Raw genomic sequence first — 9,813 nt, 5'->3', positions numbered from 1 at the left:
AGTGCCGTGAAACAAATCCCAAACTATGAGATGAGCAACGAACGACTAACCACTGTAACTAATGACTTTAGAAATGGGTGATATTTGCAGTGAACAACATGTAAACAACGACATGACCATTAAAGTGCATTGGATTCACAGCGTGCATACGTTTAAACTAATACACTCACGCACACAGCAGTTATAAAGCGCCATAAACCTGGAGGTTTGTAAGCACTATAGCATGCACCTAGTAATACAATTCAAAGGATGAACAAGGGACGAGTTCAATAAAGTGCATGAGATCAGCAAGGACATCTGGCTGGAGTGCGGGAAGCAGATGCTGTGGTGTTGTCTGCTCGGCGGAGCACGTGGGCTGCTGGCTCATCTCCCATCATTATGTGTAGTTCTCCAAGGCCACGTGATCACTCCATCTTGTGCCATAGGCGGGCAGGAGTTCCTCGCGCAGGAGCATCCTCTTTCCTCTCGCGCGTGGGCGCGTGCCCCGGCTGGCCGCTTGAGCGCACGTGCACCCGCTGAGAGCCCGAGAGGCGCGCACACTCTCAGAGAGCCAGAGCAGCGCGTTCAGCGACAGCAGCAGTAGTGAGAGGCAGCGCGCGGGAAAACTCTTCAGCACCGCGGACAGCAGCCCGGGGAGCCGGTCCAGTACCGCGGACAGCAGGAGAAGAGCGCTCTCCTGTCCCAGGAGCAGCCTGGGCTCTGCACAGCCCCTGAGACAGCAGACACAGTTCCGCCGGACCATGCCCACCCGAAGTGGCCGGGGAAGACGCCTCTAGAGGCGGCTTCTTCCACTGCCCCATCACTGAGGATACGAGCAGAGAGCAGCGAGATTCCCATGTCTGAAGGTGAGCTGTTGCACTAATTTACCTGCTGTGCGCAGGCCCCGGTGTTTGCCTGCGGAGCTGGGTGCCAGCAAGTGTAGTCAGACATGATGCCTTGCACTACTATGCTCAGTGTGAGAGTAGTGAGCAGCTTATTGCACTACTGCTGTTTGGGGAAGGTGGACGGCCTGCCACTCACCCTCCTTCACTAGGTGAACGGTGCAATGGCACTTTCACCATTACTATTAGTGAGTGTTTGTTGTGTGGTTCAAGTGCTCTTTCACAACTAAACCAACTGTCCCCATGGTGAAAATACATCTGCGGCATATGAAGTATGAAAGTGGTGCAAAGGGCTTGTGATCCAAATTTACTTCATTTATGGTGAAAGCGTGCAGGTAGCAGCTGTTCGTCTTATATTGCACACACCAATGGCAGTAGTGCGCTAAACTGTCGCAGCACTAGAAGAGTGACTGAAATAGTGCAAGGCTGCTCATCAGATGCCACTGTGCTGGCATCCACCTGCTCACGGTTATTGTTTGGGAAGATCAATATGATGTTATGTACCACAGATTCTTTTTAGGCGAAATGTTTTGTCTTTTTTTCACACGGGGATTTTCGAAGCTGGAGATTAGCCCTGTATGTTCCTTTATTGCCAAAAGTGATGGCACCTGCGCGCACCTAATTTCACTCATCTCTTTACAATTGTTAGTTTCTAAGTACTGGCACGGTGCACTAGAGTTAACCCGGCCTTCAAATATTTACTTGACCATTTACATTTTTACATTTACTCTGGGAGAATTCCTTGCAAGATCATTCTTCACATTTGCACGACTATACCAAGCACAATAGTTCATTCCCCATAAATATACTTTGTCCTGATTGTCCTGGTGAAACGTCTGATTATGTAGATGGGTTGTGCTACTTAACATCAAGCCCAATAATATCGATAAACAAGAATATCGTGGACAGGATACCGAAGCACACAATATCGAAAGGTAGGTGCATATAAAGAAGTATAGCTTTACTATTCCTAACTTCATATCTAAATACCTTGAATATCTCTCTCTCTATATATATATGTAGATATATATAGAGAGAGATGTGTGTGTGTGTGTGTGTGTGTAGGTCACCAAGGTACATACATGTACAGTTAGCTATAGAAAATCTATACCCACATACCTTTCGATATTTTTTATTCGATATTTTGTTCTCGGTACCCACATGCCTCGATATTCTGGATTTGATATTAAGGATGCACACAGGTACTAGATTGCAGTTCCAGTCTTTGCTTCAGCATTGTATCAAAGTTGTGTGATCCTGGAACATGGTTATGTCTCTCAGCGCCCCTCCTCAACCCCCTCCATCCTCTGCCCACACTGCCCAAAGGGGTCTTAACAACGGGCTTAACTCTGTACATTTGGAACCTGCTAGAGTTTCTAATGTGAATGTGTGACTGAATGATGACAGCATATAAGCGACTTTATTCGCCTTGTGAAACGTAACACAAGAGCCCGAAAGAACAGGTTCAAGAAAGGCCTGCTTTGCACCATTTGTTTTATTCTAAAAGTTGAAACAACGTCCTCCACCTTCTGGACGACCACAATATTCTTAAATATGTGAAGGCATTTCTGCCATTATGACTGAGTGACTTAAAAATACACTCACTCTCGTCTTTGCATTCACTCTATTTTGTTGTTGTTAATGTATTGTATGTACACAAACCTAGCTGGGAAGCAACAGAGCTCCGAACAGAAGTGCGAGAGCGCATCGTACATATAAGAATGTTTATAGTGAAGCAGAGAGAGGTTGGAAACATTGGTAGGGCTGTTTGTTTGGGTTACGTTTAATGTAACTACTATATTTGCTTCTGATGCAAGGTACGGATGGAGGTCTCTCAGATGGTACTGATGGAGGTCTCTTAGATGGTATTATGGAGGTCTCTCAGAGTGGAACAATCCTTGAATGTGACTTTGGTAGTGAATGTAGCGTGTAATTAAAACATGTCTGTGTAAAGAGCAATGGAGCAAAGTGCGCATCTTGATCGTGATTCCCACCTGTCCTGGTGGAAGGGGTCTTGCAAAAAGTGTGGTTTTGGCTATTGCTAAGGTGACCCATGACATCTTTTGTTAAAGTGGCAAAGTCTTGGCACCCTTCTTTCAAAGAGAGCAAATGTCTTTACTGTTTTTCATACTGTCCAGCTGTCTGGTGCGCTACAGTTGTGAAAACTTCACAACAAATTTAGACCATAGACGCATGCTATCCTTGAAACCTGCTTTAACCCTAAGATTATCAATAAAAAGATGGCTTTACACCATTCGCTCTACTTTGCACTGATGCAACTCTCACTCACTTTATGCATCTTTCAGGTTGGCATAGTCTGTGGAACTAATGATTATACTCAATTATTAAACCTGAGTTCGAATTCCACCTTCTTTACTTGACCAATGTGTGTGATCCTGGGTTTAATCTTGTGACTATATATACCTATCCTACAAAGGAATTGAAAACACTTAGAGCCTAATTAAGAGTTTGGCGGATGGGAAAGGCTGTCCCCCAAACTCCCGATAGGGTGGCCTCCGTCTTTGTGGCGACCACCCAGCTGGAGTTATTAAGAGTTCCCCCCCTAGGTCGGCGGGGGGAAACCTCAGTTTCCACCCCCGACCTAGCGGGAAACAAGCTACAGCATTGTCTCTGGCTCAGAGTCAAGCCGGCGGCAATGCTGTAGCCTGCAAGGTGCCCCAGCACCCTCGCAATGTTCACTGTCTGCAGAGCAGACAGTTAAAATTGCGACGGTGCTGGGCAGGGGACCCCTGCACTGCCCATGCCAAGCCCTGGTCTATTACGATCTCTGCCACTGCCATGCTGCTGGGATCATGGGTCCTGGGGTGATGATGGAACCCTGGCGGTCTGACTGCCAGGCTTTTAATGTGCCGGTCGGATCGTCACAACAGTGGCAGTCCTGACCGCCTCGCGAGCGTGGCGGTCTGAAGACCTCCACACTCGTAATGAGGCCCAATGTCAACACAATGTCAACAGAGGTTTTACTCGGTAAAAGCTAAACATTTACATTGTTTGGGAAGGTGAGTGTGCTTTGTGCACTGGTGAACGGTGCTTGACTCCAGGTAAGGCATGAGACCAACACAGACACATCACTCCATTCCAGATAAACTAAGTGAGAACTTTGCCATTGAGAACTGGTTCTCTGGATTTTTTTACCAGCTAGTGGTGCAAATGATCTCGGTGCCACTACACAATAACATCACCTACAGTTTTTCTGTGAGGGAATGTTGTTAAAACTGAATTATTTGATGGAATAAGCGTGTATTTATTAATTTACAGTAAGCAACATTTAGACTGGACCAATTTATGCAAGGCTGCATGCACCCTTGAGGGTTATTTTTGCACAGACATTTGCAACAATCGATCAGTGCAAAAACTTCAGTTACACAGACCAGTGAAAAATGCTGTTTTTTTAGTGCTTTGTTGGCCCTAGTGTGGTTACGCTGCTAGGTTAGTGCAAATGTCATTGTAAAGTTGACTTGCTCTGACCGGTGCACAGTATTTATATAATCTGGCCCACGAATATTGAGAGAACACAGAGTATTATCACAAGGAGCAGCGAAGCAGCAACAGTGCACAAAGTGCTCTTCTACAAGCAAAATTAGTGCTGGCCAAATGTAGTGCTGTATGGGTGCTGCTCGTGAAAGTGGTGCCGCCGTGAATTCTTCAAAAAGAGCACGTCTGCACGTGGACAGCCCAACACGAGTGTGAAATGAAGATGTTTTGCACGTGTTACCGGTGTTCAATAACATATTTAATAGACTCTCCCAGACATGGTAACTGAGGGTGCCAAATTCTTGAAACTAGAAGAATAAATATTGTGGTACAAGAAATAGAGTGCTTGTTGCAATAAGTAACCAAGGACGATTGCAATTTGAGGATTCTTGTGCTGTTATCCCTGTCCAACACATTCCTGTAGACTTGGTGCTGCTTCTGAATTATCACTCCCCCTGGGGGCCGGGGTGTGGGGGGTCCTGGAGGTGGCCAGATTTCCTAAAGCGCTGCTTGGTCTCATTATTTAGAATAGGGTCCAGGTGGTTAATAACAGATCTGCGCATCTTCTAGGGACGCACTAGACATTTTTCACAGTATCTAAACATTGAACGTGTTGGCGTTGTTTTGTTGTGAGTACAGCCTCTCTGCAGGGCCTGCTTCAGGCCCCCTTCGTGCCTCGGGAATTCATCCCAGAGCAAAAAAGATACTTCTCCTGAATCGCCAAACGTGATTGGGCGGGGCAAAATGGGGTTAAAACCCATGTCTCTTGTCTTCACTGTCAACTTCACGACCACTATCGGTTGGAAATATGACTTTTGCACCAATCGACTGATACAAAATGACTTTTGCACGTAACTGCCCACTGCAAAACAACATTTCCTCAGATCGACTGGTGCAAACATATATTTGCACCAACCGATTGGTTCAAAAATTGCCTTCTTGCCTGGACAGTCAGTGCAAATGCCATTTTCTCACTGGTCAGTCAATGCAGGCATTAGTGCAATAAAATGCTAGTATTTGTGCAAATCTACGCAGTCGAAACATTACCCCTACACCCCCACCCACCCCGTGTGTACTTTACTTCCTCGCCCGTCTTTAAAATTCATTCAACGTAAGGCATTTCAATCGGACGTTAAAGGCTTCCTCTCTCATCTCTTTTTAGCTGCACAGTGCTGAGAGATTGTTGCAGGTGCATGTAGGTGGGTGGTATATTTGTAGCCTGCCCCTCCTTCCGCCCCGGGGGCCTTCGCCCACCTCCCATCCTCCTTTTGTGCACTTCCAACCCCCCCCCGCATGCTGATTTATGCTCAGATTTGGTGGCCGCAGAGCCATCTGGAGAGAAGCTTTTCATCCCGCGGTCTGTGACAGATAATCTATCCGGGGCCTTGACGGATGGTTCCTGCGCCTGGGAGAGAGCCCAGCCGACCGGAAAGGGCTGCAGTGGTGCTACGAAGCAGACCGGCTTCTTCACCCCCAATTTGCAAAGTGCAAGTACAGAGGTCGTTTGAGCAACACCTGTAGTTTGTAACAGGGGAGAGGGGGGCATTTATGGGGCGCACCCCTGCGGACACAATGTTTGCTCTTGTTCACACAGTTTCATGGGTCCAAAAAAGCCGCAACTCCCCAAAAATAGCCTGTGTGACATTGATTATGGCTCCTACTTTTCGGATCAGAAGGTCCTGGGTAAAGGTAACAAACTCCATCTACCACACTGTGTGATCTTGGATTCATTTTCTGTTTTTGAAACCAATGGCAGAGTCCCTTTGACACACGGTGGAATCTTGGGGCCATATTTATAGGCCCCTAGCGCCACAGGAGTGTCACTTTTAGGGGCATATTTATATTCTGTTTGATCCAGATTTGTGTCAAACTTAACTCCATGTTTGTATTTTGGCGCTAGACATGTCTAGCACTAAAATATTGGATTTAAAGTCATTTTTTGCCTGTGGAAAACTACCTTGCTTCAATGAGATGCAAGGTAGGCGTTCCCGGGCAAAAAATGACTCTAAGGCCCTAGCGCCTTATTTATCCTCCCGTGCAAAAATCACTTACGAGGGAGGAGGGGTCAAAAAATGGTGCAACACTTGCTTTGCACCATTTTTTAACACCTGGGTCAGGGCAGGCTTTAGGGGACCTGTGGGCCTATTTCCATGGTGGAACACCATGGAATCAGCCTACAGGTGCCCTCCCCAGGCCCCAGGGACACCCCCTCCCACACCAGAGGGACAGTGGAGGATGGGGGACCCTATCCCAGGTAAGTACAGGTAATAATTATTCTTTTTTTTTAAGTGACATTGGGGGCCCTGAAATGACCACCTTACATGGCACTGGGTGCAATGGCCATGCCCAGGAGACCCAGGTTCCCTGTGCTGGACATTGGGGTGGTGGGCATGATGGTTTTGTGTCAATAAATGACTCTAGGCAGGTTAGAGTCTTTTTTTTTTTACTCTAACCTGCCTAACGTCATTTTTTGGTGCAAAAACCCCTTCTTCCATACCGCCAGCTGCACCCGACTAATGTAATTTTTTTTTACACTAGCTTACCCTTTGCACCGGCTTGCACCATTTCATAAATATGGTGCCCGTCTAGTGCACAGAAATGGTGCAAGCCGGTGCTAACATTTTGGTGCAAAACTGCGTTAGTGCAGTTTTGCACCAGAAAGTATAAATCAGGGCCACAGTTTGTGAATTTGGAGCAAGAGGGCCTGATCATGGGTCAAAAAATGCTGCAACCCCCAAAAAATAGCCTGTGTGACATTGATTATGGTTCCTACTTTCTGGATCAGAAGGTCCTGGGTAAAGGTAACAAACTCCATCTACCACACTGTGGGGGTCATTCTGACCTTGGCGGTCTTTTCGCAAGACCGCCGAGTTACCGCCGCGGTGAAGACCGCCGACCGCGGCGGTATGCCGCTGTGCGCATTCTGACCGCTGGGAGCGTTCCGCCGGAAAACCGCCAGCAGCCACACTGGCGGTCGGCGGGAAAGTGGAGACTGGTCAACCTCCACCGCCACGCCAGCAGAACACCGCCCACAGAATTACGACCCACATTTCTGTGTGGCGGTCTTCTGTTGACGGTCTTCTGTTGGCGGTCACCTCCCCATGGCTCCTGTCACCTCCCGGAGGACCAACGCACAAGGTAAGTTGATCGTCCGTGAGGGGAGGGGGTGGGGGGGTGTTGTGTGATGTGTGCGTGCATGGGGGTGTGCGTGTGAGTGTGTAGAGGGGGTGTGTGAGTGCGTGCATGCGGGCGGGGAGTGCTGCTGTGCCTATGGGCAATGTGTGTAGTTCGGCGGGTGCGCATGTCGGCATGTATGTGTGCGGGTATGTGTCCCCGTTGTGTATGTGTGTGTGTAGGGGGTGTGTATATGTGCATGTTGGGGGTGTGTGCATGTCGGGGTGCGTGTATGTGCATGTCGGGGTGGGGGTGGGGAGGGGGTTCGTACCACCTCTGGGGGGTGGCAGGGGGGTGGAGGGTGTGGGGGGAGGACTCGGGGGGGCAGTGGGGGGTGGGGGAGACCCCTATCAGTGCCAGGGAAGGAATTCCCTGGCCCGATAGTGCCTACCGCCATGGTTCGCATGGCGGTTCCCGAACGCCAGAAACCGCGGCGGTAAGCAGGGTCATGATACCGTTGGCGGTCTTGGGGCGACCGCCGGACCGGAGTGCGCAGACTCCAGCCCGTCGGTCATGACCGCCGTGGCTGTCGGAGTGGGGAAGTGGCGGTCGGTCGCGGCGGTGACCGCCGCGGTCAGAATGCCATTTTTAATACCGCCGGTCTGTTCGCGGTCCGACCGCCGCCTCTCCGCCGACCGCCAAGGTCAGAATGAGGGCCTGTGTGTTCTTGGTTTCATTTTCTATTTTTGAAACCCGTGGCAGACTCCCTTCAGCACACTGTGGAATCTTGGGGCTGTATTTATAGGCCCTTAGCGCCAAAGGATCTTCACTTTTAGTGACACTCCTGTGGCGCTAAGCACAGCACTGCATTTACAAAGTGGCGTTAAGCCACTTTTTGTGGCTTAACACCACCTTGTAATTACAGCTCCTTTCCCACACAGCACTGTGCGTGGAAGGGGCGTGAAGTGAGTGTTGCTGTGGGCGTGCCACAGCAACACGCATTGCATTTTGACTCTGCCTCAGATTTATGAAATCTCATAAAACTGAGGCAGCACCAAAATCTAACGGCACCCCCAAGGGTAAACAGGCACAAAGACGAGAGATACTTTTATTCCTCCTCGGTTTTTGCTTTTTCTATGTGTGTTGCATTCTGCCGCATGCATAGAAAAAGCAAAATGCCAGAAATTATTGTTTATGTGCGGGAAGGTGTCCCTTCCTGCACATAAACAATCATTTGAAAATGACGCTTTGGCACTTCTGTGTGTGCTGCATTGTGCAGCACACACAGAAGTGCCAAAGCGCCATTAGTGATTGTTTATATGCAGGAAGGGACACCTTCCCACACATAAACAATCATACCCCTCAACACAGACATCCTTGCACGATGGTGCAAGGATGCCTGCGTTGGCGCTAGGCAACTCAATTTAGTGCCAGCGCAGGGGGAAACACAGGGGTGTGCCGTATTCCCTTAAATACGGCACATCCCTGCGTTTTTAAAGTGACGCAGCGCGGCGCTGCCAACTTTGGCGCAGCACCGCGCTGCTCCACTTTTCTTTAAATCTGGCCCTTAATTTACATTGGGTATACACTGCACACTCCAACTATTTGTTTTGAACCCAGAGACTTGGGTTAATAGTGCAGATTTCAACTGAACTAGTATGTGATCTCTGATTTTAGAATCACCGAATCTTGATAACATTGGCAGACACTAACTGACGACACATTGTGATCTTAGTCCAGTATTTTTAATGGTTCCCTTCTGATCCAAACAGGTCCCATCTGACATATTTTGTGATCTTGGATAAAGTGCCAACTTGCTTCCAGAACACCAAGGTTCCAATGCCAGTTTCCCCGACTAATCACATAGTTTGATTATTAGCAGAACCCTCAATTTTTAATGTATCTCAGATCACATCTATTCCGGAATTAGGAGTGCTTATAAACGCTACAATTGCCTATATGAACCACCCTGTGAAGATTGGCTCAGACGCCTCTTGAAGCGTTTGGCTCGAGTTTCAGGAGGCATTGGGTGCTCAGGTGCCATGCTGTGTGATCTTGGTCAAAACTTTTGCTTTGAACCCCATAGGTCCAAACTGTAACTGCTAATGGCACAGTAAACAGTATTTATTGTCTTATCTGCGTTCGAGTTGGGCGTCTGGGGTTTCCATGGCTAATCCTTCAACGCACTGTGTAGACTTGGGCGAGTCACTGCCACACTCACAGAGATCCTCTCTGTCTTTCTTCCATAGCTTCCGTCCCTTCCTTTATGCTGCATTTCTGCTACCCCCTTCTCTCTCCCTCTCTCTCCACACACTCTCACACT

The 9,813-nt window shown here is 48.4% G+C and overlaps 1 protein-coding gene across 1 annotated transcript in view; it reads left to right on the top strand.

Annotated features, from left to right (window-relative positions):
- The first annotated feature begins 494 nt into the window (after positions 1-494).
- The window catches only part of FAM163B (family with sequence similarity 163 member B), a 341,595-nt gene continuing 332,276 nt past the window's right edge, over positions 495-9,813 (top strand). Inside the window, exon 1 of the mRNA XM_069241557.1 lies at positions 495-845. The gene's annotated coding sequence lies outside the window, so the exon portion shown is untranslated. The remainder of the gene's footprint in view (positions 846-9,813) is intronic.

Source organism: Pleurodeles waltl, chromosome 6 (genome assembly GCF_031143425.1).
Source record: "Pleurodeles waltl isolate 20211129_DDA chromosome 6, aPleWal1.hap1.20221129, whole genome shotgun sequence".
Classification (NCBI taxonomy): Eukaryota; Metazoa; Chordata; class Amphibia; order Caudata; family Salamandridae; genus Pleurodeles; species Pleurodeles waltl.
The sequence above is the reverse complement of the archived record's forward strand: the minus strand, read 5'-3'. Positions and strand labels throughout refer to the sequence as shown.